Genomic DNA, 25,944 nt, shown 5'->3' with positions numbered 1-25,944 from the left:
AACACATTTGGCCCTAACACCACATCCCACGGGCTGTGAAGCCCGACATTCGGCTCGGCGGGATTTTGGTGCAACAGCTTCAGAGAGCTGTATCGGATCGACCCAGAGATGCAGATACCTTTGAAAGCAGGTCAGACACCAATCCTCTGGAGACCAGAGCATGCCCCAAAAACCTGAAGCAAGGAGCAAAAAGAGAGGGAAGGATGCAGAGTTCTGACATCTGTATCACAGAACTGTGGGGACCTCTGGGTTGTCTCCAGATCAAGGACCACTTGATAGCAGTCACCAAACGCCTTCTGGCAGAACACCACCGTTCATCTCAAACTTCACTCATCCTCCCAGGAAAGGCCACTATGTTACATATGCTTCATGATCTGTTCCTAGGAGTAGCTGCAATGGAAGGAAGTGGTAGCACATGGAAATGTGGCACCAGCAGAGAGTTTGGGGAATGCAATTCTGGGGATGCAAATGGTGCTGCTGTGAAAAGTGGAGATGGTGCAGGGTACGAGACAGAATTCTGGGCATTAAAAAACCAACCAAACGAACAATTCCCCTCCTGCCCCTCCCAACAAAAATATGCAGGGAAGATGAAGAGGTGAATGGAAGAAGAAAACCTAGAGCTGCTGACCCAAGGGGAAAGATGAATGAAGCTGCAGAGAACACTAGAAGTAGAGGTGCACTGAATTTGCTAGGGAAGATACAGAAAGCAGGGACAAATAAAGACCTGCTGTGCAGTGCCTTTATCATGCAGAAATTAGACTCCTTGAGGGATGTCTACTGTATTTCTAAAACAGTTGACAAAGATGGATGAAAAATTCTTCTGAGCACAACGGAGAAAGTGATCTAATTTCATAATTCCGAAAGCTGCAGAAGAATAGGCTTGTCTTGATCATACCACAGAAAGCCAGATCATGTAAACAGGTGTACTTGGGCAGACAATGCTCTTTTACAGGCCTCCATGGGCTCTCCACAATCCAGCTCTGAAGGTCTGACTTGGATTGAATGCTCAAACAAAGTGACTGGCAAGCAGTGGAGTCTCAGGGCATCTCCACAGTGAGAGCAGCAAAACTGTTCTCAGCTAAAATTGCAGGAGCTGCATTTGTGTGGAATGAAAACATGTTGAGAACAATGTTTAAAGCTCTTGAAAAAAATATTCTACTTTCTGCCCGCAGTCAATCCCATTCACAAATCCCCCTGCAGTTTGCCTTCTAGAAGGAAAGAATATTGCACTGAAGCCATTCCTGAGCAATAGTATTTCTTGTGATGACCAACCATCAACTTTAAACTTATCTCTTACTACGCCATTAAGAAATTTCTTATCATCATCTTTAAGCCACAGATTCCTGTGGACTGCTTGGACTGATTTTGTTCTTCAAATTCTCTAATAACCCCAATAATGAAGATTATTAGAAAAAGTGTGTTATGCTGCAGCCAGTAAACATCAAAAAGACCATCCTGAGATTTATGACACAAGATTGTAAGATCTGACAGGCAGCATTCAACATGAGAAATAAAGTAACTACGAGAACAGAGTCGGAAAAACAAACAAAACCTATTTCCAAGTCAAAGCAAAAAAGAACACGAAAGACCCAAAGAAGAGTCAATACAGATTTTCAATTTCATTATTTTGATATAATAAAATTCTTTCGATAGTGTTGCTTGCTCAGTACAAGCATAGAAATTGTAATGGCAAATACTGTACTGTGATTTATGGATTGAAAACTTGTCCAATTTCATTATGCTCGTAAATGTAACACTGCAGACACCTTCTCTTGCAAAGCTAGTTCTAAATTGCTACATCAATATTAAGATAATCAGAATTGATATTTACCTTTTACAGGAACAGCATGTGTCTGTATGTCCACATGGGCACATACACTCCCACAAACTTATATTTTTAATATTTCTCCATTTTGTGGATCACAGGAATACATGCTACAGGAACTGCTGATTTATCCCAAAACAACCTATGCAGTTGCAAGGTGGCCAGTCCAGGATGTTTTTACTGCTTGTACCCTTTTCTCCCACTGAAAGTAATTCAAACAGAAGTACCCAGCAGAAGTTTGGTTGAATCATTTGTTATCCCAGAATTTAGGAAGGTGTAACTTCACCTTCAGTTTACAATGACATAATTGATGGATAAATCACTGAAGCCCTTAGACACATGGTCCAACACTTATGTTAATTCTATTTTGTGGGCCTGCTATTTCTGGGTCTGAGAGATTTTAGCTTGCTAGTAGCTGCTAACTTTTCCCAAAGAAAAATTTCTTAAGAAAGTTTCTTAAAACAATCTTGGTAAACAAGTCTCTTTTCTCAAAACAATCTCCAGGTGGTGTTTTGCTGGTTCTCTAGTTTAACCAATGGAAGTAGAGAGGTGTTGTTCCTATTCACCAATCATGTTAAGTCTGTATCAGAATACCTTATAAAAGGTAGCAAGAATTAAACAATAAAGCATTTTTTCTATGCTCTTTGCCTTCTGAAATATTTGGAGTCTCTCACCTTTCTCTCGTGTCCTACAACAACACTATTTATATTTTTCAGCTGTAGTAGATAGTGGTAAATAATTTTTAAACTTTCCTTTCACTCATGGTTTTGCAACAGAAATACAAAGCAGTGCTTTAAGGCACATTTCAGGAGCCAGAGCCCACATGCCATTGTCGACAATATCTGTGGGACAGGAGGCTGACAGGGAAGCAGAGGATATGAGACAGCACCAGTGAGGGAGAGAGAGGCAGAAGTGAGGATGCAACGTGGCCAGAGAGGGACAAGCATGTCCCTCTACAAAGTGGAGCCCAATGTCCACGCTGATCCCTGCCCTGAATGCCTTGGGCCACACATCCCTCCTGGCTGTCCCCAGAGCAGTGCCTCTGCAGCACTCTGCACAGCCAGCTCACAGAGCCCACGGCTGACAGAACCCACAGCTCACAGAGCCCACGGCTCACAGAGCCCACGGCTGACAGAACCCACAGCTCACACGGCTCACAGCTCACAGAGCCCACGGCTGACAGAACCCACAGCTCACACGGCTCACAGCTCACAGAGCCCACGGCTGACACAGCTCACAGAGCCCATGGCTGACAGAACCCACAGCTCACAGAGCCCACGGCTCACAGAGCCCACGGCTGACAGAACCCACAGCTCACACGGCTCACAGCTCACAGAGCCCACGGCTGACAGAACCCACAGCTCACACGGCTCACAGCTCACAGAGCCCACGGCTGACAGAACCCACAGCTCACACGGCTCACAGCTCACAGAGCCCACGGCTGACACAGCTCACAGCTCACACAGTTCACACAGCCCACGGCTCACACAGCCCACAGCTCACAGAGCCCACGGCTCACACAGCCCACAGCTCACACAGCTCACAGAGCCCACGGCTCACACAGCCCTCGGCTCACAGAACCCACAGCTCACACGGCTCACAGAGCCCACGGCTGACACAGCCCACGGCTCACAGAACCCACAGCTCACACGGCTCACACAGCCCACGGCTGACACAGCCCTCGGCTCACACAGCCCACAGCTCACACAGCCCACAGCTCACACAGCCCACAACAAACACAGCCTACTGCTCACAGAGCCCACAGCTCACAGAGCCCACTGCTCACACAGCCCATGGGTCACACAGCCCACTGCTCACACAGCCCACTGCTCACACAGCCCAATGCTCACAGAGCCCAGTGCTCACACAGCCCAATGCTCACAGAGCCCACAGCTCACACAGCCCACAGCTGACACAGCCCATGGGTCACACAGCCCATGGGTCACACAGCCCACAGCTCACACAGCCCATGGGTCACACAGCCCACTGCTCACACAGCCCATGGGTCACACAGCCCACTGCTCACACAGCCCATGGGTCACACAGCCCAATGCTCACACAGCCCAATGCTCACACAGCCCAATGCTCACAGAGCCCACTGGCCAAGGCTTGCACAGTCCACACCCTTGGCCCTCAGGGCAGCCACCCTTCGGGGGGGCATCCGGAAAGGGACTCCAGAGGGAGAGGATAATGGGGACAGCAACTGAAGCTCCAAGGACACGGATCTGTCCTCTGCAGCAACTGGAAGAGTGAGGGCATATCCAGCCCTCATAAATAAACCAGGCCACATCCCCATTTCTGCTCACCATTGCAGGAGCCCACAGGGTGATCCTTCGCCTTGTCCCCCTCGATCACTGTCACAAGGAACAACAACTGGCACTTATCGCAGAGACATCTCTGAGAAGGAGTGACTTCAGGACACAGTGTCCTTCCCCAGCCCCTTGAATCCTTGAGACAATTTACAATGCTGTCACTCGTACATTTTCCCTCCTCATCTGCACAGTTCTCGTCTCTAAATTTAACATTTTGCTCTCTAAACAAAAGAAAGCAAAAGCCCTTAAGAGTTCTCGCAAGACCTTGATGATAAGCCCTTTTATTGATATTCCAGTTCACTTTTCAAAATATTTGCAGATTATAGGATAAATGATGTTTGCTTTTATCCCCATTTCAGGAGATAACTGTTGGGTAACTTACGATACCCAGACAAAAATGTATTGGTTAGCACTGGGGAAAGCGGATCCTTCCCGAAATTAGCCTTTGACCCAGTTAGTCTTTCATAAACAAGCAATGATTTAAAAATCCTCAGCAGATAAGATGTTTGCAGCCCCAGCATCAACTTGCATAAATGTTAGAAGGTGTAAGCATAACAAAGCTACATCAGCCATAATTTACAGCCCCGAGTCTGAGGATGAAAAACTATGGAAAACTTCCCTAATGAAATGTCAAAGCCAACTAGCTTCACTAGAGCTAATCCGCAAATCTTGATGACAGCGCAGATTACTCAGCCTGCTAAACTGACAAGTGCCCAAGGAAGCTCATATCCCAGGGATTACACCTCCATTTCTGTTTGCCTTCTTCTGAGTTATGTGGAAGAGCCCCAGAGGAAACAAGTTTCAGCTCATCTGTTTCCTTCTGAGGGCTTTCAGTACACTACCCAGTCCTAAAGCATCAAGCAACAACACTACATATACACACAGAGAGACAAGAGTCCCAAATATTGACATTACTGTGCAATAGGCCAGCCACCCGCAGATACCAGGCAGAAAGCTGCTGACAGATGCTGCAGCATAAACCTCCTAAGAACCCTTAGGTTTGGCAACAAAATCTTCTGTTCTCCATTCACGCCGCCCTGATGCTTGGATCTGAATAATGCCCAATATGAGAGATTTATTTTTTTCTCACACTGGCTATCTATAGAAAATCCTTTTTTGTAAGTCTCTGTTGTGCAGCTTCTGAATGTCAGGCCCAGCAAATCAAAACATTTTATTGTAATTTCATATTGTTTACTTTTGCGAGGCAGGATCTTGGCAGAGACGAGTGTTTCCTCCAGGGACAAGGAGGATGGGGCTGGGAGGAGGGGAGGACAGACGGATGGAAGGAAGCATTTTAATGCAGACTTCCTCACTGTCTGCTTTAATAGAGACCTGGCTGAAATACAAAGGAAGGGGTAAGTAAGAAGACCTTGGCTACAAATTTAGAGATGCCAAAGAATGGGCGTGAGGATGCTCAGGACCAGCCTAGGAAGGCAATGACAGCAGGGAAGCAGTGTGGCACCAGAGAGACATCCCCAGCTCCAGCCCACCCACCACTGCCCCTCAGCAGGGTTGGAATGATCCTGGGGTGACCACAGCAGGCACAGTCCAAAGGGCTGTGGCCAAGAAGGAGCAGAGAAGGACAGCCTTGCCCAGGCTGCTCCCACCGTGCCCCCACACATCCCTGCAAAGCCAGTGTGACCTCCCTAACCACAGATGCTCCTGGTTCCTTGCCCAGACCCTCCTCCTCCCTACACAGCCCCAAAGTGTGGGCAGGTTTCCCTCCAGAAAAGATGGTACCACCCAAGCACATATTTCTCCATGAGGATCCTCCCACTATTCCAGGATAGAGGAGGAAGCTCCTTATCCCCTTCTGCCCAGGGACACTGGAAAGCACCAGTGATTCCACCACAAGACATCTGTGTTTCAGTGTGTGCTTCCAGGGACATTTGACACACAACATTCAAAGGTTTGGGTAAACAGTATCTGAGTTGATGAGAGTTGATTTAAGTGTTTTACATTCGGGGAACAAGGCATTTGAAACACGTCACGTTATGATGTGATGTCCTCCAAGAAACCTGCAGGAGACGTGGACGTGCCAAGGCAGCAGTATGCTTGAAAGCAGTTTTACTGACTTTGTTCTGTCCCCAGCTGTCCAACTGAGAGACCTAGACCTTCTCATCTTCTTCAGTCCTGGATTCTTTGGGCTGCTCCACACGAGACAAAGTCCCAGGACGCACGGAAGGAGCTGATGCCTTGAAGTCATGACTCGTGCTGTCTCCAGGACCACCCGCGGTTGCAGGCAGACTGGCAGACACAGGCGACAGCTCCCTGCTCCCACTGGGTGCCTAGCAAACCTCAGCAGAGTCGAACTGCTAGCTCTCTTCCCGGCGTAACAAATCTCCCTGTCCTTCAGCATCGCCTCTCTCTCCTTCTGAAGCTTTGTTTTGGTAGAAGGCAGTTCACAAAGACCCTTACACAAACTCATCCAATGACAACTGCTTTATTACGTAAAATGATTCACTGGTGTTTAAAAATCCCACAAACAGGAGCCCTCCCCTGACTTTATGACCGACTTCCCACGAAAGCACTGAGGCCAGCAATGGCTAATGATCTGTCTGGCATCGACTCCTTGTGAATATCTCTCAGCAATAACAACTGATAGCAGAGCTCAGAGCCTACACATCATCCTCCTGTTTGTACATAAATTCCCTTTAAAAGGATTTCAGCATCCTCACACTGCCTCTTCCCAAGCGTTCAGGCTCTTAAAGCCAAGTCAGCCAGACAGAATGGTGCCACGCAAGTACAAACAATGCGGGACAATTTTTTATTACAATACACGGCACGATTCGTTCTAAAAGCACTGCCAGTAATATGCAGTGTGTAAAAATACACATTCATCATAGAGAGGTTAGATACTAATTCCTGCAGCTTAATTTCTTCTTGAGGGCACCAGCCCATTTTTCAATTAAGGCAGGATAATATTATTAATCATAAAAAATTGCTGATGTGTAAAATTGTTTCCTTTCTGGCTAGCATTGGCTGAGAGACATCAGACATGCTGCCTCTGAATGAAACTAACTTCGTGGCAGTATGGAAGCTGGATCATCCTTTTCGGTGAGGATTCACGCTGCTCCCAGCCTCAGCCAAGGGGAAAGGCATGTCCCTCAGGGAACGTGCAGACCCACATCTCCACTGCAGCAGGTGCAGGCTGGTAGCAAGGAGCCTATGGATGTGGAATTCTCATGGAAGATACAACACTGTCCACTGTGCGGCAAAACAGCTGGCGTGAACGGGCAGCTCCATGCCAAGAGGGTGCTACGATGATCTCTGCTGCCTGAGCATTTCCAGGGCACTGTGTTTCAACAGCCTCTGAAGAGAAAGGTTTCTGCCCCCTCCCTCAATTTTCTGTGCTGAATTTGGTATTATGGGACTCTCTGGTGAGGTCATCAATGCTTTCTCTTCAATGTTTTTCCCCCTTTCCTCGGCTGCTGAGTGGGTTTGCCTGATTCTGACCAAAATAACTGCACACGTTCCCTTCAGATAGATAGGGCCACCAAAAGCAGAATGGAGGGAAGAGAATTTAAGAAACAACGCAAACCCTCTAAAACAGTAAACTGTGAATAAGAAAACCTCTCCTTGCCATGTAGTCAGAAAAGGAGACTGCTGGACTGTGACTTGGCAGGATCCAAGAAGATGCTGCAGAGGTGTGGGCATGCCAGCATCCTGCAGAAGGACAGCAGCTCTCTGCAAAGGCACATCCTGGTACCTGGCCCCTCACCCTGCCAAACTGGGAGCCTCTCAGATCAGCCCTGGTGTGAGTGCTCCACTCCACCCAGGCCAGATTATTTCAGGTAGACAGGGAGGGACTGCCACATGCCCTGGTCTTGCTCCTGTAGCAGCCAACCATGACCTCCAGGAGCCCTCCACAGGACACAGAAGCACCCAAGTGAGGAGCAGGGCTGTTCCAGGCCCCTCCCAGCTGGGGCCAGGAAATGAACCTCCACTCCAGCAGGTTTGCTGAGGATGATGGAGCTGGAAGGAGACAGCCTGGTTCCTGGCTCCACAAGTGCCTGACGTGTATTTTGGTGGCACAGATCCAGACGAAACGCCTTCTTTCCAGCCTTGTGTCCAACCCTTTTTCCATCTATGGGCAGTTTCCCTTCCACACATCGCAAAGTCATATATCCCCTGACTTCTGCTGAGACTTTGCACCCCCTGCTCACAGGACCTCCCAGGAGCAGCTCATGGCAGTAATCTTCTTGGCAGCTCAACCCTTTTCCCATTGCCTGGAGAACTTTTGGCATCACTCCCAATGTGTGTGCCCCTGCCACTCATCTCTTCCCTTCCCGGTCTTGTTTCTCCCATGTTCTGGAAACTGCACCCTCTGTATTTTTTTCCCTATAGTGACCAATCTTCTCCCAGCAGCAGAATTCCCCTCCTGTTTTTCCCACACACAATCAACTCCATAACACTATTCCAGTTATCTGTAGCCTTATGTCTTTAGTTTTCTGACATCACCAAATAGTTTCTTATCTGCGGCTGGTATTATTTATATACACATAAATACAAAAGGCCATCTTCCACCATCTTATCAACTAGTGACTGAGAATAAATCACGTAAGCAGAACAGGCCAGACTTTGGGACCACCTTGGGAAATACTCCACCCCACAGCTGTTGCCTCTTGGCAAATACTAGCAAGAAGAGCACATTCACTCTGAAGTCTGAGGAGGCAAATCATATAAACAGAAATGGTTTCAGCCAAAAAACCTCCTTTCTGACAAGAGTCACTGCTATTCACATGACTAGGCTCATTAAGATCAGTGAGAACTGGAAAAAACTGCAGGATGGAGTCTGCGTGTGTCTCCCGGCTGAGATGTTCAATTGTATTTTTCCTTGTGAAAAGGAAAACTATCCCTGCACCACAAAAGCAATAAATATAGTGGGATTACTGGTCAGCAACTCAATGGACACTACTTCCAGCAGCCCTAGAGTTAGTAAGTACTCAGTGACAGTAATTGTCACAAACAACCGAACCACCAAAGAGAGATTTCCATGTTATCTCAACCCATACATACATAAAAATACCAGTTTGTACAAATCCAAAGTATGTGAGGTTAAAGCTAATGGGCAAGCTTTGTTGAGCATCTCAAAAATCAAATTAACTGCAATCAAATTCATGGCACAACTCAGGGTTCATTTCATTACTATCAGAAAATTCAATCTCTGAAATCTTACAATATTAAGCTAAAGCAATGATCTTTCTGTTAAAGTTCTCTCTTTTTTCATTTCAAGGTGAAAGAAGCTGGCAGGCCTGGGGAAGGTGAGGGTGATAATTCCCAGCAGGTACTACTGAAAGCTTGGCAAACATTTAATTAATTACTCTCATATAAAGGAAAAGAGAAAAAACCCAAACATCATTTCAAACACACACTCAAAGACATGTTGCATTACCAATTCTACCTCTTGCATCTATTTCTACATCATGCCTTTTCCTGCACAAATGCATATAATAGGCATAAACACACATGCATAGGTAGGCATATACATATTTAAATTCAAAATACAAATCCATTAGGGAGCTAGTTAAATCTACTCATTGCTGCAATAACTAACCATATCTCTGTGCTATACTGCAGGCGGGAAAGTCAGAAGTTCATTGCATTAAATTCAGGCATTTTCCTTTTTTAATGAAGCAGCCTTTTTGGTTTATTTCACAATATGAACTCCTTAACCTTACTGTAAGACCTAGCTGTAGAATACTCACTGCAATTTCAGACTCCTTTTTTATCCCTCCTCTTCAAGATTTCCAACTAGGTTCCTCTGCGGGAGTCAAGTGCAGTTTTAATAAGGCAGATGAGGCAGGGCTTCTCAACTGCTTTTGATAGAGGTGAGGTGGTCAGCTCTTTATTGACTTTCTGCGGTACTGCAGCTACAGACCGTACAGACAACCTTGCTTTATGAGCATGCACCAGGCAGAAGGAAATGGGCCTGGAAATTTCCAGCCAGCAGTGTTTGATGCACTGCTTGAAAAGCTGCACAATGTGCATAAAAAAAAAAAACCTAGGGACAGCCTTTTTCGTCGTTGTTGCTACACCATCAGGCTGCAGTTGTTACATGGACCTAGGAAAGCCTGCTCAGGAGCCATTTTAAGAATTAGTATGTCTCAGGAAATGGAAAGAAAACAAGGCTGGTTATTTTGTGCACATTAGAGAGTGCTGCATATCAAAGACCCCTTTATAAACACTTGGAAAAATCACATGGGAGGTAATAACCCACTGAATTATTTTACTGTCCTTTTCTTGTGCAGGCAGCAACAGCACATCCACACTGTACATAGTGCACAGCTGCACTGATATACACACATCCTCACAAGGAGATGTGCAAAAAAGGAAGCAATCACGGGCTGGTATCATGAACTATTAAGGTTTTATTGGCACCAGCATGGAGCAACTGCATCACTAATTAATAAATGCACACAGGCTACACACATCCTTCCAATCAAGTGGCAGGTAGCCTTCTTTACACCCATACATACATTACCTGAGCCATTTACCCTACTCCTTGTTTTTCTGGTCTGCACCTTCCCCTCTTCCCCCACCACCCCACATCTACACCAGTAAGGCACATCCTTGAATTCTGCTCTGACACAGGCAAGATGAACATCCATGGTCCCATTCACGGGCCTCCCACGAGGTGCCACTCTGGACCAGTATTGTAGCAGCAGACAGGGTCCAAACCATGTAGACAGGAGGTTTGGAACCCTCCCCCAGAAATGTCTCCACATACGCTGCCACAAAAATAACCATTGAAATCAAGTTTGACATCTCTCTGTGCCTCTTTTACTCCCTGCCCACGGGGGACAACATCCTCCCGCCCCAGGGGAGCACAGCGATGGTGAGCGGATCACAGACAGCAAGAAGGGCCAGACACACTGGTGATGGCAGCCCTACAAAAGCCAGAACAGACTTTAGTCCCTACAAAAACGTACCCACACAGGGCTGCACAGCCCAGCTCGCAGCCAGCAGCAGCAGCTGCAGAACCGCTGCCGTCAGGGACCGGCTGAGGGAGCCAGGTCCCACCTCCTGCCGAAGCACCGCACCTGAGCATCCAGCACTGCTGCACGGTACGCAGCACAATTTCACATCTTTAGCTAATTGCTAAGCTCTTGGGGATTCTGAAAATAAAGCTATACAACAGAGGGTTTCAAAAACCGTACGGCTACAGTGTTCCTGTCAGAGGATATACCCTTACTGCAAGCAAGACTTAACTACATGCTTAAATTCTACTGACTTCAGGGGACATAAGGATTTGCTTAACTTCCATTACACCAGCCATTTGTTTTACACTTACCTGGAAACTATGTCTTGCCTTTTCATGTACAGCACCGAGCTCCTTCCAGAGCAGGGTATTACTTCTTACACATAAATGGAAGAGCAGGTAGAAACTGAGGCATTTTTAGCTAGCTACCTGAAAAACATGGACAGTGAGGGACAGATGGTCTTGCTGCACACTGCAATGCTGAGTGCTCCTGAATTTTCACCTGTGAGAAAAGCATCAGTGTACAACTACAACATAGTCCTTAAAGAAGGGTAAGGAAAGGACAGTAACCCACAGCACAGAACATTTCCATACTGTTTTGCATTTTTTTTTTTTTAAATGAAGCTACAGGGAACAGACATCCTGTGAAATAACAGATGTTAAGACTCTCACCACACATACACCGCTTTAATTCAGATCACCTTGCTGAATTAGAAAGCTAAGCACAAGATAAATGTCCACTTTCTCCCCTCAATGCCTGTCTTGAGTAGGGAAGGGGTGTGCTGATGTTTAGTTATGTGTTTCCTCCCAGCTCCCCATCTGCAGCTCCCCAAAGTGTGTTATTACAGCACTTCAGCATGTTTTTCCAAATCAGATGCCGCTGACATTGCAAATCTTATGAATTTTCTCTGCTGACAGGGATTAGATACTCCTTCACTTTAACCCCCCAAGTTGGCAGAAGCTGGAGACTGGCCTGGACCTGCTGCCAGTTTGTGCTCAGGCTCTACTCCCAGTAGGCAAGAGATGCTCAGGGCTTCTGGAGAGTCATATGCAATACACTGACTTAATCAAAATTATATGCCAGTCTCTTTAAAGCAAAACTCAAACAGTCAAACAATTAATTTTTGCTTTAATTCTTAAGATCTTTTAATTCTTAAGATCTTAAGATCTACATGTGTTCAAAATACTCTGCGAGAAGAAACAGACTGGCATGGTCTTTCGTTCTTTTGCTGGTGGCAAGGCGATTATTCCTATCATATTCTGCAGGGGTGCTGTCAAATGCTGTTTCAGGCTATGGGCCAAAACCTACCCCCAGCCCATGTGCTCACTTCCCACTGGCATCAGTGCTATCTCCACCATGGACTGACAGTAGTAAACGGGCAGAGATGTGCTGGCTGCTCAAACAGCACAATCTATGTGCTGAATAATTCATTTTAAACTGTTGCACAGATGTCAAAATGTTATTGCTGATTTCTAGCCAGCAGAATGGGCGTTTCTTCTCCTGATATGAGTGTGTCACTGCCTGCAATGCCAGAGAAGATCTGGGGGATGTCTCAGCCAGACAGCAAAGCCCATACATGGTATGCCTGTGAACATACAATTAAAACCACCATTTAAGGCCACCTTTCACTCTCCTTATTAGGATTCTCCTGTGGATGCACACACCCATTGCCTTTAAAAAATTTCAAAAAAGCAGCTCAAAACATGGTGTGGTTATGTAAGTTTGAGGGTAGTCTCCAACAATCTCTTCAGCCCTCTGGATTTTTGCTAAAGTCCCATGGAAAAACAACAAAGTACAAACAAGAGTTGCAGATGAGATTGGATAACAAAATAAATCCAGACAAACAAACAAACCCCCCCCCCCCTCCCCCCCCCCCCCCCACCCTGCCTCTGTAAATGGGAACAAAAAAATGTATCCTAGAGTTTGTCAGCCTAGCCATGGAGTGAACTCTATGGTACAAGTCAAAGATCCTCCTGCCCTCCAAAATCAAGGAAGAAAAAAGGAGTTTTCCTGTGTTTCTCCTTTCATTAAAGCTGGAGCAGCCAATATGGTCCACTCCAACATTGTCCAGACAATGGCTTTCCCAGCCAGGCAGCCAGGTGGGCTCCAGCTGCTGATGGCCAGGTGCCCCCTCCAGCGAGGTGGGAGTCCTGTGTGCAGGTGGGCTGGGGTGGCTGGGGGTCATGGGAGAGGTGGAAGCGAAATGGAGAAGATCCAGGAGAGTCACAGGTTTTGAACTGAGATCAGAGACCTGGGTTCTCTGACACAAACCAAACGAGCAAATGCACCCCAGGCCAGCCCAGGAGCCTCGCTACTAGGGATGCGTCAGCTAAAAAGTGGGATTTTTCATGTTCCTACATGGGATTTTTCATGTCTGCTGGTCTATGTGGAAACAGACCTAGGCTTAATGAGGTCTAATTTGTTTCAAATCCATAGGTTTCTTTTTAATAATTAACAATCCCCATCACTCAGCAAAGTCATTCCTTACCCCTGACTACTTGCTATTAGCAATGAAATTTACTGTGAAATACTGTTAAAAGGTGGAAAGCAAGTGACATAATTCACGTTTTAATTAAAAAAAAATATATATCACACAAAGCTGGAGCCATAGAAGGAATAATAACTGAATAAGCCTAAAAACCCCCACCCCAACCCAATGCCTACTGCTCCCCATTATCCACTTTATTCTTGTCATGCTATTTGAATTCTTCTAATTGACTTCTCTTACTGGATGCTCTATGCCCAAACCATATTTCAGCTTTTCGCTCTGCGATTCCAGGAACTAGAGAACGTGTCGGCATCATTACCATGAGCATTACACACCCTCACACAAAAGGGTCCAGGAACTACAATTAACACATTAAGAAATAATAACTGCCAAGGGAGCAACAGAAGATAAACAGCATGGAGCTGATGGAGCAAGAATTCTGCTTGGGAAAGGGCTGTCTCTTGGGTAACAGGCAAGGGAGAGGAACTGAAGTGCTGTGCAGCACCGCCCATTTACCAGAGAAAACCCCAAAATCAGTTGAGCCGTTCACACATTAATTTCTTGAAGTTTAATTTCACTAAAAGCTGGCTTTAAACTAGATTTCAAAGGAATCTGAAGGCTCCTGTTCTCAAAGAAATAATAACCACGTCCTGTTCCAAAGTCTAAAATTGGTATATGTTTTTTGGTATTTGAAAACCTGCTCTGAAGTGCTATGGGTTTGTAATCTTCTTGTTCTTTTCCAATAGCAGTGAGAAATACTTATTTGTTTTATCCATACATTAAGATATATTGATTAAAAAAACCCACAAAAATACTTTCATCCTTCCCGTCAATATCTATTTTTATGATTGCCTGCTTTTGTTTGTTTGTTTGGCTAGCTTGTTTGGGATTTTTTAAAAAATAAATAATTATTTTCCCAATTTTCCCAAGGTTTTTTAATGAAAAAAAAATCAGATTCCAGGGTCTTTTATTTAAAGCTTCTACTCAGGGAATGTTTTGTGTGACTAGTCCTGCAGAAGCTGCACAACAAAAGCCTGGAAGAGCATGCCAACCATTTGGATACCTATTTTCACCACTGTAACCAACAGAAATCATGGAGCATGCTGCTCCCTTTGGGCATCAGTCTTGACTTTAGCTATAGCTTTCAGCTGGACCAGCCAAAGGCCTTAATACTTTTCAGTGAGATTGGGGGCTGAAGGAACACGGCACAGGCGAGGTTTATGAAATTCTTTGTCTCGCATCTCTCCCACCTTGGGGCTGCACAGTCACAGAAAACCCCACAAAAACATCACCATTAAAATAACAGCCTTTCCTACACTCACCCAAATCCCCGTGCAGGAAAAGGGAGGCAGAGGAGGCACAGACACAGAGGGTAGGATTAGCAGCTCTGCTCAAAGCCACCTTTTGGGAGAGAGGGGGCGATGCCTGTGACCCATGTGGGGCTGGGGCGCTGGGTCTGTGCGACAGGCGCGATCCCCCCCGCTGCCCCCACGCACTGCTCATCAGTCAACCCAGACATTTCAGCAAATCACATGGCACTTTGTAAAAACACTATTGTTTTTATTTTCCAATTTTCCGTGTTTTGTGTAGAGTGCTGCTGTGTTCAAGCGAAGTGAATAAAAGCATAAACAGCAAGCACCATCTGGAGAACATTCTTCCAGCATGCTGAGCAATAGCAGCCGCCTGTGCGCTACCTGCTATAAATAAATGTCATTAAAAAATGTCCAAAAAATTGTTGGTTCCTATTTGATGGAACTCTAGCCAGATAAAATTTTCCTTAACCCTGCCTTCAGGTACCCACCACCTTCACAGAAAAAAGCTCCAAACAGATGTAGATATTTGTCTCTCTTTCCTTCATGTTAATATGGGTATTACTAACAGAGTAGCAACCCTACATGTTACTCTAATAAGAGCAACAGAGATTGCAACTTAAGCGTAACATATGAACAAAGCACTGAAAATCCAAATGCTTTTTAAACTGTACCAGGTTCACAATAGGGAGATATCTCTCAGCCTGCTAGCAAGAGAACAGGCAAAATTATTCATTGTCCAAACTGATAGTGTATCAGTTTGGAGGGCAAAAAAAATACCAGAAAGTCCGTAATTTATTTTCAGTCTACACAAAGCCACATCTCCCTCTCTGCTGACAAAATACAGACCAAGCTAGCTGTGGGGCTGGGATGAGGCTCTGCGAAGGGTCTGAGTTTGCTGTGTTTTTTTACTCACTGCAATTAGAGCTATGCAAATAATGGAATTGTTTGCTATAGTGGCAAGGCTGTGGAAAAAAAAAATTAAAAAGAAATATTTGGGTTGAGTGATTTAAAAACAATTTTGGTAAAATGAAAAAATAAAGCTGTCTGGTTTGTTCTACTCTGATTCAACTCAGAATCCATTCAGTTTGAAATGAAAAATACATTTTCACGCTGGAACAAAGCATACAAGCAATTGTCATTTTTCCTTCTTTTTTTTTTTTTGTTTGTCAGACAAACATTTTGAGCACCCAGGCAGGGATGCTTGGGAGAGCTTGCTGCTTCTTGGGGAGGCAGGAGAAGATCTTTCTCTTACCCCAGCCCTGGACACCTCATGCTGTTGTGCAGGGGCAGGGCTGAGTGCTGCATTTTTCTCCCTTGAGGACGCTGCTGCCAGCCCTTCTCTTCCCCCATGCTCTGCTCTGGGCAGCAGCCGTGCCCAGGGAGCCCAAGGGTGGCAGGCAGAAGTGGCTATGGGAACAGCAGCACTGCCTTTTCTTGGTTACACGAGGCCCAGCCACGGCTGGCACCGGGTGACCCTTCCCAGAGTGACACAGCCCTCGAGGGCCACACGAGGCTGGGCTGCGCTCTGGGATTTGGCACAGGGCTGAATGTCCGGAGGCTGACACAGGACACGGCCTGAAGCCTCCCTGATGAGCCACTAGCCATCAGTAGGAAGAAGGATTTGAAGACATTTTAGAAGTTTTCTCCCTTGCTTTAAACCCCCTTACATTGGCAGATGTCATGAAGTGAGAGGAGTGAATCTGTCTCGTTCAACAGCATCCACAGAAACAGGCTGGGTCCCTTTCACAAGAGTGGCTGAGATTCCTGAGGCACAGGACACATCACCAGCACAGCCACCCACCATCATTTAAGGCCAAGAGTGGAAATGATGGACATAAGCCAGATCAGGTCCTTCTCTCGAGCTATGCTGCTTCGTCCAAACCCAAAGTTGTTGTACACTGGTGTGGTCACAGAGCAGCTCTGCTAAACCCTTGCTTTTAGCTGGGACTGGCCACCATTCCCACTGGAAGCAAAGGCATCCTTCCCACCATATTTTATTCTCTGTTTTCATTGGGACTCAATATACAAGGAACTGCACGAATAGGGACGAGGGTCCAGTCCCTTCCCTGATGAAATCATCATTTCAAACATAGCAAGGGCAGGAAATGATAGCGTGGTTAGAGTTCTCATTAGCCATGTTTTCCTAATATTTATATTTTAACTACTTTTATTTACAGAGTCCACTCACACTAGTTAAATTATATACTTTGGAAAAGAATACAAATAATGTCTGGAAGTGAATACTCTGGACTACTGGGTTTTTTTAGGATAATAATGATTATCGTGATTAACCAGACTTGATGAATAAGATTTTACCAGACCAGGTGTGGAAGGACCATGGCTGTCTGTCCATGCATGTACACACGCGTGCGTGCATGCATGTGTATGGGGGGGAGGGTTGTTCTTTGTTTTGTTTTTGCCTTTGGTCAAATTCAAACAATGAGCAGTAACAAGAAGCAAATGTCATTTTCCGCCCATCTATCTTAATTTGGCATCCATTTTAAAGCTTACCTTTGACCTTTTAAAATGTTAATACACTTAAGCAGATATAAAAAACACAAAGCTCCTGGAGAAACTAATCACAGCCATATCATGATGCTGGTCTAAAAATGTACCATCAGTTGTTTTCCTCTTTAAAGAAACATTTGTCCAATGCAGCAGCAATAACTATGCTACAATTACCTATTATTTCCCTTTCAAACAAATAACCACATTAAATGCTATAGCAAAACCCTTTTGGCATAACCAGCACAATCTACTACGAATCTGTTTTGTTGAGTAACTGCCTAGAATCACAGCAAGGGTCCTGAAAAGAACCTTGAGAAGTGTCCTAACCCATCCCTCAGCCCCAGGCAGGGCCAGCTAAATCTAAACCTTTCTTGACAGGAAACCTTATTTAGATTTCCTTTAAGTAGCAGCCTTAAATAGAACAGGGGAAAATTGCACAATTCAAAATATATTATATATATACGTGAAGATAATTTATATATGAGTATTGTGCATACAAATAAGAAAATACAAAGAGACGACCCTGACCTAAATGATAAGTCTCCCTCCTCTGACCACTTAATACCCCCTAACCAAAGAGCTCAAAACAGGAAACTCTAGTAAAAATACCTCCTTCCTTTATAAAAATAAAAAGCTACTCAAATGAGAACCTTAGCTCCTTGGAAATACAGGGGCACCTCTTTTCAAGAAAATCAGAATTATCAGGTCCCAAAATATTCATGTCTTTATGCTGCAAAGCAAAGAGCTCTTCAGTTCCACCAAAAAGCAAAAATGAAGAGTGTTGACCAGCTTTTCCAGTAACCAAAGTAGGTCTAAGATGTCTGTAGCCTGTTTGTGATCAAGGGCATCCACCTTGTCCCCCGAAATAATCATTTCTGGTGGGAGGCTGTGCTAGGTCCCTCCAGGACAGTCACTGCACAGCTCTGAGGTTACTTGCTATGAACGTGGGGATCCAGAGCACACAGCCTTCTGCTGCTTCCACTTTCCTGTCTCTAGCACTCATGGTGGCACTCGTGGCATCCAATTGATTACTACCCCCACCAATTTAACACCCCCCTTTAGAGGACAGAAAGCTGAGGTTACAGCCAAAATGCAACCTACAGGAGAAGTAACGATTTTGTAGCTAAACGCAGCTATTACACAAGCATCTAAAAAACCCATCAGTTAGGGACCTAAACATCAAACCCAAGCCAAAGGCAGATGCATTTCCTCTGTGAGCAGGGAAGTAAATTCCTTGCATCTGTTTTCTTCCACCTACCAACATCACTTTGGTTGTAGCGCAACTAGAGCGTGGTCAAGCAGTTTTCTGCCAAATGAACAGAAGCTTAGACACAAGGATGTGGGGAGATGTGAGATACTGAGCTCGGCACCACCAGCCCTGTGACAGAACAACACCCCTTGATGTATCCTGCACACACAATTCAGCAGAGTTCTAATGCAGAGACCAGTTTCTTCTGTCACAGAAGCTTTGTGAATCCACCCTAATAACACATGGTTTCTCTAGACATGGAAAGGCAAGAGGTAACTCCATCCATCCCCCAGGGACCAGAGATGAATTACAAGCACGTCACATGAGAACGGAAAGGCTTTCTGTGTGCTCCTTCTTCTAGGATCTGCTTGTATGTTCCTACTTCCTTCTGGTCTCCCCTCAGCATCCCACAGCCTGCAGAGCAAGCTCTAGCTATGTCAGAAGTCCTCTTCCTCCACCTTTCTGCAGGGCAGACCTCCTGGCTGAGAGCTGCCTCTGATCTCCAGCCCCATCACCAAGGATGGAGATGAAGGCATCTTTTATTCAGACAGTGATGCCTGACTTCTTGGTTAAGAAAACCCTGATTAAAAAACAATGTGTTGCCCTTCCTGTTTGCTTTGCAGTGGCCTTGTGTAGATCCAGCTCTACAGCAAGTGATCCATCACCAACAACCAGAAGGATGTGTATCATGTAAACACAAAAATACTTCACATTTCACTTTATTTTTTGTGTTTTCCATTCTCATTGTCCGTCTATTCCAATACTCCTCACTATCTTTTCCTTAACCTAATTATTATAGATATGTATGGAACACCTAATAGTTTTCTTTTAACCAAGGACCATTTTATGCAATACTGCCACATAAGCTTCAAAGACAATCAAATTTAAAAGAAAATAAACACAATGAATTCACATTTCTCACTTTGTCACTCCTAACCCTTTGTTTTTTGATTTTTTTGCTTACATGCCTTTGTCACACTGTTTGTGAACAGTTTATTCACCATATTCTGATAACCACAGACTAGAACTTCAGCAACACTCCTCTAGTTAATTAGTTTATTCACTAGGCACAGATTAATAACGGATAAGCTACAAAAAGCTCCTATTGTCTGAGCCAGTCACCAAGTAGCTAACTTGGCCACTCAGGCAGGGAGAAGTTTTCTTCTCTGAAAGGTGACAAGTAGCTATGTAATGATTTCTATTATTTTCTCAATGAACTCAGAGCAAATAGGACATTGCAGCTAGAAAAAACACAGAAAGAGAAATTAGCTGCTACTGTCATTAAGGATTCAGAGACTGATAAAGAACAGTTGGTGCAATGCAGCTGGAGAGGCTTTTCGGAGTAAAGTGATTATTCTCTGGCCATTAACAAATTATTTTTTCCTGGATTGAAAGAGCTGCACTCCTCCAAATAACCTGGCTTTGCTATGAGGAGCACACTGACTGCCAGGGCAGGCAGGAGCCATCACCCTCTTGGCCCTCCTGGTGGTCGCTACACTTCCCTCTCTTTGTTTCCACGCCACAGGAAAAGCGCAGAATAATTAAAAGGTTGAAGCACTCGCAGACATTGGAAGAGAGACTGGTTTTCAAAATTAGCCTGACCAAATAAATTTGGAGCTGCACCCAGAATGTTCAGGGGTCTGCCCTTAGAAGCCCCACTGAAGCTTAGTGAGGTGTCACAGCAAACTTCCCTCAGCTTTCTTGTCAATGAGCGCTCACCCCCAACCATCAGCTCAAAGATAACACAATGATAAGACATTTGGGGACACAGTCAGTCAGTCCTGGGGCTTGTTCTCATGCCTCTGTGCCTGCCATCGGGGAGGTGGGGGGGAACCCAAACCCACACCCAGCTTGTCCTCCAAGTCAACAGCAATTGCCTTCCCTTCTGCTAGAGTGGCTGTAATCTAGGGAGTGGGAGAAATACAGAGACCTGGAAGCTACTAAGCTGAAAGACACCTTTTCTGAAGAGGGTGGAGGAAACAGGAGACCTATCTCAGGCTCTTTGTTTAATCCTTGAGAACATTTAGCTCTCTGATATCTTAAAGAAGCATTTCCAAACAACTACATGTGCAAATTGTGACCAGTGATGAGTGGTGTCCCTCAAAAGTCCATACTGGGACTGGTACCCTTTAATAACTTCATCAATGACACAAACAATGGGATCAAGAGCACCCTTCACTCTTGTGGGACCCCACCTGGAATACTGCATCCAGCTCTGGGGTCCTCAGCACGGGAAGGACATGGACTTGTTGGAGCGGGTCCAGAGGAGGACCATGAAGGTGATCTGAAGGTTGGAGCACCTCTCCTAAGAGGACAGGCTAAGAGAGCTGGGCTGCTCATCCTGGAGAAGAGAAGGCTCCAGGAAGACCTTCAACAGCTTCCAATATCTAACGAGGACCAACAGGGCAGACAAGGACAGACAACAGGGACAGACATCTTAGCAGGGCCTGTTGCAATAGGACAAGAGGTAAAGGTTTTAAGCTAGGGTCAATTTAAACTGGACATAAAGGAAGAATTTGTTTGTTTTTTACTTGGAGAGTGAGGAGACACTGCAATACATTGCCCAGAGAGGTGGCAAATGTCCCATGCCTGGAAACATTCCAAGTCAGGTGGGACAGGGCTCTCAGCAAACTAATCTAGTTGAAGATGTCCCTGCTTACTGCAGGGGGGTTGGACTAGATGACCTGTAAGGTCCCTTCTAATCCAACTATTCTATGATTCTTTTAACTAAGCAATTTAAAAGGATGCTGGAAACAGGTCCTGCTCAGAAGGGGATCCACCCACACCCAAAGCCAACTGAATGTGGAGCTGCAGCTGACACAAAGGTCCCCAGGACACCCAGCCACCTGCAGGACCGGCAAAATCCTACAGATGTGGCCCTGTAAACTCACCTCACCCATGTTACAGCACTGCTCTGTACACTAAAGGACAGCATGGATAGAACTGGGTGGGGGTGGGAAAAAAGGAAAGCCAGAACTAACAAGCAACATTAAATCACCCAGCAGAGCAGCTCCTCCACGGAGTGGCCTATTTACAGAGTAGCTCAGTGCCCTGGGAGGGATGGGCAATACTGCAAACCCAGGAAAGGAAATTCCCTAGAACTGAGACAGGCTAACAAAAATCCCCGCAGCCTAGGACCTCTCATACAGCCACCTCTTTTTTTGAAATCTTGAGTCTGCTGGGAGGATTTAGGCCTATGGCTTTGAACCTAAGATAAGGAAAACTTTTTCATCATGAAAACAGTCTGTGAAACTCAAGCAATGCTTGAGTTAAGGGAAATGTTTCAATGTATTGTTATTCTGTAGATGCTGTTTCTGGAAGCAGGACCCAGCACAGCCTGATCTCAAAACAAAGCCATCCGTGGCTAGCGCCACACATCACCAACCATCTCCTTCCTCTCGAAATAAAATAAAATAAAAGCAAGTACCCCCATACATCATTCATCCATCTATCCATCCCAGTTTCAAAACAAGAATGTTTGTCAGCTCCCATTTTACATCCCTTTCTCTGGCTGCCTGTTCTACAAAGCCACCATTTCGGCTGCCTGTGCATACAGACCAACAAGCACACAGCACCACAACAGCTCCCACACTCCCATCCTCCTGCCTGTGGAGAGGATGGCCACCTCTCTTCCACAAACCCTCACCTGTGCCGCCACAGAATTTTCAGGGGATTTTTTAAAAATATATATTTTTTTAATCAGTAACTCTGGGGCACTTATCAGAGGTACTCAGCTACTGTAACAATCACATGATTTATGTAAAAGTAATTGGGGTTAAACTATATGCCACATCAAACTCTTCACATTTGGCCCCATCTTTAAGACCTAGAAACATCTGAAATAAATAAAACCATGTGTCATTTAACAGGGTCTGGGCTTAATTAGGATCATTCTGAATTTTATGGGAAAAGCCTTGTCCTGCCAGCTTTACATAGCTAGTCTATCACTTCCAAGGTTATCTGCTTATTTTTTTCCTTTAGTACCTACATCAAAATATTTTTCCACACAGCTTTTCTTTTCCCTTTTTTTTTTTTTTCTTCATCCTCCAACCAGCCGGATGACAACCGCTCCTTATCTTTGGCTGTCTTCCATGCTAAAATAAGAATGCCGTTGTTACGCCGAGGGAGCTGCACCCTTCCACCTCCGTTCCCTCCTGACCAGCACGCAGCTGGCTGTGCAGGAATGCCCGAGGTTCCATTTTCTGGTCATTTTTCTGTGGCATTGTTGCAATTTACCCTTTAGCTATAATTTCTATTTCTAAATCACACCGGGCCTCTCTCGTCACGCGTTTTGTAGCCTCAGGTGACAGTCTGTGTCCTGAAGAGCTGGTGATCCTCAGCCCACCTCCACAGCCACTTGCTTTCCCAGCTTGACGAAGGCTCGCCGACACGCGGGCGAGCACGCAGCCAAACACAGCTCGAACGATGCTGGGCGATTCCATCAGCAGCAGAGAATGACTGGATTAGAAGAGGGGCAGGATTAGAGGCTGACGAGTCGTTGTGAGGCTGCTGCGTCTGTATGATTGGCTCCAGCAGCAGTATTTGAATGTCAAACTGTACCCCCTCTCGACAGCGAGGTACCACCTACCCTGGGTTTCACGGCAGCACAGACTGCTGTGTGCAAGGCAGCTGGTAGAAAGTAAGGGGTCTGAGCTGGGGTCTGAACAGACAGCCCTGTACAGATGAGACCTTGTCAGGTCAGGCAGAGCTGAGGAGAGGGAAACATGAAATGATTTGCCCACAGCTACACTGGCAGTTTGTGTCAGAGGCAGAAACGGGAGCCAAATTTTTTTTAAAAAAAAATTAGTTCCTCATGCAGGAGATGAGCCAGCAGCCTTTGTTACATCTAAATGCATTTTCTTCCCTTGTAATTCATGCTGCTGCAGGCTCTGCACTGTGAACTCAAGCATCCTGAAGTTGTAGGGTTCTCAGTGTGACCTGCTGATTGCACATGCCAAGCCCACAACAGGACCAGCTCCATTTTCCAGCTCATGCCTACAATCCAATCGGTGCATGTTGCAAGGCGCAAAAGCTTAACACTTTTTTTTTTTTTTTTTTTTTTTTTTTTTTTTTTTTTTTTGCTAGGAAGTGATCAGGACCCTGCAAAACCCATCACTGAGGTGATTCCAGTCTGACCCAGACAGCTCTGGCTACTGAATCGCCTCCAGAATTTAATGTATACACAGGAACTCAGCAGCACTCTCCAGTCAACTCAGTCATCCCCTCTTCAAATCTGGCCTCAGTCCTCTCTGAAGGTGAAAGACTTCAGCTTCTGCCTACTGGAGCTCCTCACAGAATTACTATAAAACTCATCAGAGATGCCGAGGATAGAATAGAGAGAATGCATTAATTGATCAGGTTGCTCTAGCAGAGCGGTGCAGGAAACCACCCTGCCTATCAGCAGCCTCCTCTGCTAGTTACTGTAGGTACATCTGATTAACCGGGGCCACTCACAGCGTCATTAAATGGAAGGAAAGGCTTTCCAAATTTACATATTAAAAAACCGGAGGTGTGCCGATTTCTGTCCTATGCAGTGTTTCCGACATAACATCAGTAATCAGCAGCGTATTTGTGAGGAAATCTTTACTCTGAACGCTAAGCCGATTTGCTAACGATAAATGACATGAAAGGTTACTCAGAAAAAAGAACATTTCCTCATCAAGTTTAAACGGAAAATACCTGAAGAATTAATGGGCAATCGGATACTCTTTCCTCTTTAACAATACGTCCCCATTACACAATATGTATACTTCGCATTCCGCATTTGAATAATTTTTCTTCTTAGAAAAATAATTCTGACGGAGAACACGCAAGAAAACCGCCATCAACGGCGGTAAATAAACCAAAGCCGAACTAATCTCCAAAAAAGAGGCGTGTTGGGGGCGAAATGAGAGAATAACTGCCCCGCCACTCCAGCCCAGGACGCCTGCACCCTGCAGCATCCCCCCGGAGGGACGCAGAACTTCTGGAGCACGACACTTCACCCCGGCACCCACCGCCACGTACACCCGGACCGCCGCGACGCCGGCGCAGATGCCCCACGCCCCGCGACAGCCTCATCCAGAGAAAGCCATTAAGGGAGACGCAGGTGACAGTCCACCCGCCAGGCAGACTTCGCCAGGAAGCCGGGCGACAGAGGGAGGAATTTCTGCCCCAACTTCGGAAGGGTAAATTCTCCTCCCGCTTCTCGCCTGCGACTGGCGACGCGAGGGACCCCAAACCATGCCATTACCGCCCATCTCGAAACCCATCCTGCCTGTTCTCAGCCTCCTTTTCCGCGGGCCGGGCGCGGAAGGCCGCCGGGCCCTGCCGTGTGCGCGGGGCGGCAGCCGCGGCCCGCGGGGGGCGATGCCTGGCGGCGGCACCCGCCGCTCCTCCGCGCACCCACGGCCGTGAATTTGGAGAAGTTGCGCAGGCAGGAGGAGGAGGAGGAGGAGGAGGAGGAGGAGGAGGAAGGGCGGGGGTGGGGTGGGTGGCTCTGCCCGTGCGGTCACGGTCTCGCCCCGTCCCTCTCCCCGCCGCGGTCCCTCCGCGCCCCCCCCGCCACCGCCGCAGCCCCGCTGCCGGGACGACCCGCACAAAGCCGCCGCCGCCACCGGGATCTCGCTGCGCCCGCTCGGCGCCACCAGAAACAATAGTCACGGGCCGAAGCGGGGACCGCGGGGCCGCCGCCCTCCCCACGGTACCGCGGCGCCCGGCCGCCGGTGGGAAGAAGGCTCGGGGGGGGGGCTGAGATTCCCGCAAAACGCCGCCGCCCCGGCCAACCTGTCACCGCTCCGCCCGCCCCGGGCCGTCGGTGCGCATCCGCTCCGCGGCACCTACCTCCGGTGGAGGGTGCGGCAGCCCCTAGCTGGGCTCCATGGGGCCGCAGCCGCCGCCCGCTCTGTCAAGCGCGGCCGCCGCCGCCGGGGACGCGCCGCCCTGCCCTGCCCGGTACCGCGTCCCGCTCCCCCCGCGCCGGGCGGGCCGGGGCGGGGCCGGCGGCGGCGGGGCCGGCCCGACCTGCGCCACGCCCGCCAGCGCCGCCCCCCGCGCCCGGCGGGGACCGGCAGCGCCGCGGGTCCCGCGGAGCCGCGCCGGGAGCGGCCCGGACCCCCGGGGGGATGCTGCGGCAGGCAGCGCCATCCTCCTCCATAAATCTCGTGGATTTTTTTTGCTCCCCGCTTGCTTGAAGTTTTGACCTTGTCTCCTCTGCGTCTATCTCGGATTGACCACGATTCTGACTTCCTGTTTTTCTTTATTCCCCCTCCACCTCTTTACCCTTCT

The 25,944-nt window shown here is 46.9% G+C and overlaps 1 protein-coding gene across 4 annotated transcripts in view; it reads right to left on the bottom strand.

The window, feature by feature from the left end:
- Positions 1-25,592, bottom strand: part of RAI2 (retinoic acid induced 2) — a 45,385-nt gene extending 19,793 nt beyond the window's left edge. The window contains exon 1 of one of the 4 annotated variants that reach the window (XM_040057099.1): positions 25,501-25,592. The gene's annotated coding sequence lies outside the window, so the exon portion shown is untranslated. Of the gene's footprint in view, positions 1-9,845; positions 9,977-11,431; positions 11,492-24,934; positions 25,010-25,500 lie in introns of those variants that run through there. The other 3 variants (XM_058419524.1, XM_058419525.1, XM_040057100.2) reach the window with 3 other exon arrangements.
- Positions 25,593-25,944: the final 352 nt, after the last annotated feature.

This window comes from Hirundo rustica, chromosome 2 (assembly GCF_015227805.2).
Source record: "Hirundo rustica isolate bHirRus1 chromosome 2, bHirRus1.pri.v3, whole genome shotgun sequence".
Taxonomy (NCBI): domain Eukaryota; kingdom Metazoa; phylum Chordata; class Aves; order Passeriformes; family Hirundinidae; genus Hirundo; species Hirundo rustica.
This window is presented reverse-complemented; position numbering and strand designations above follow the sequence as displayed.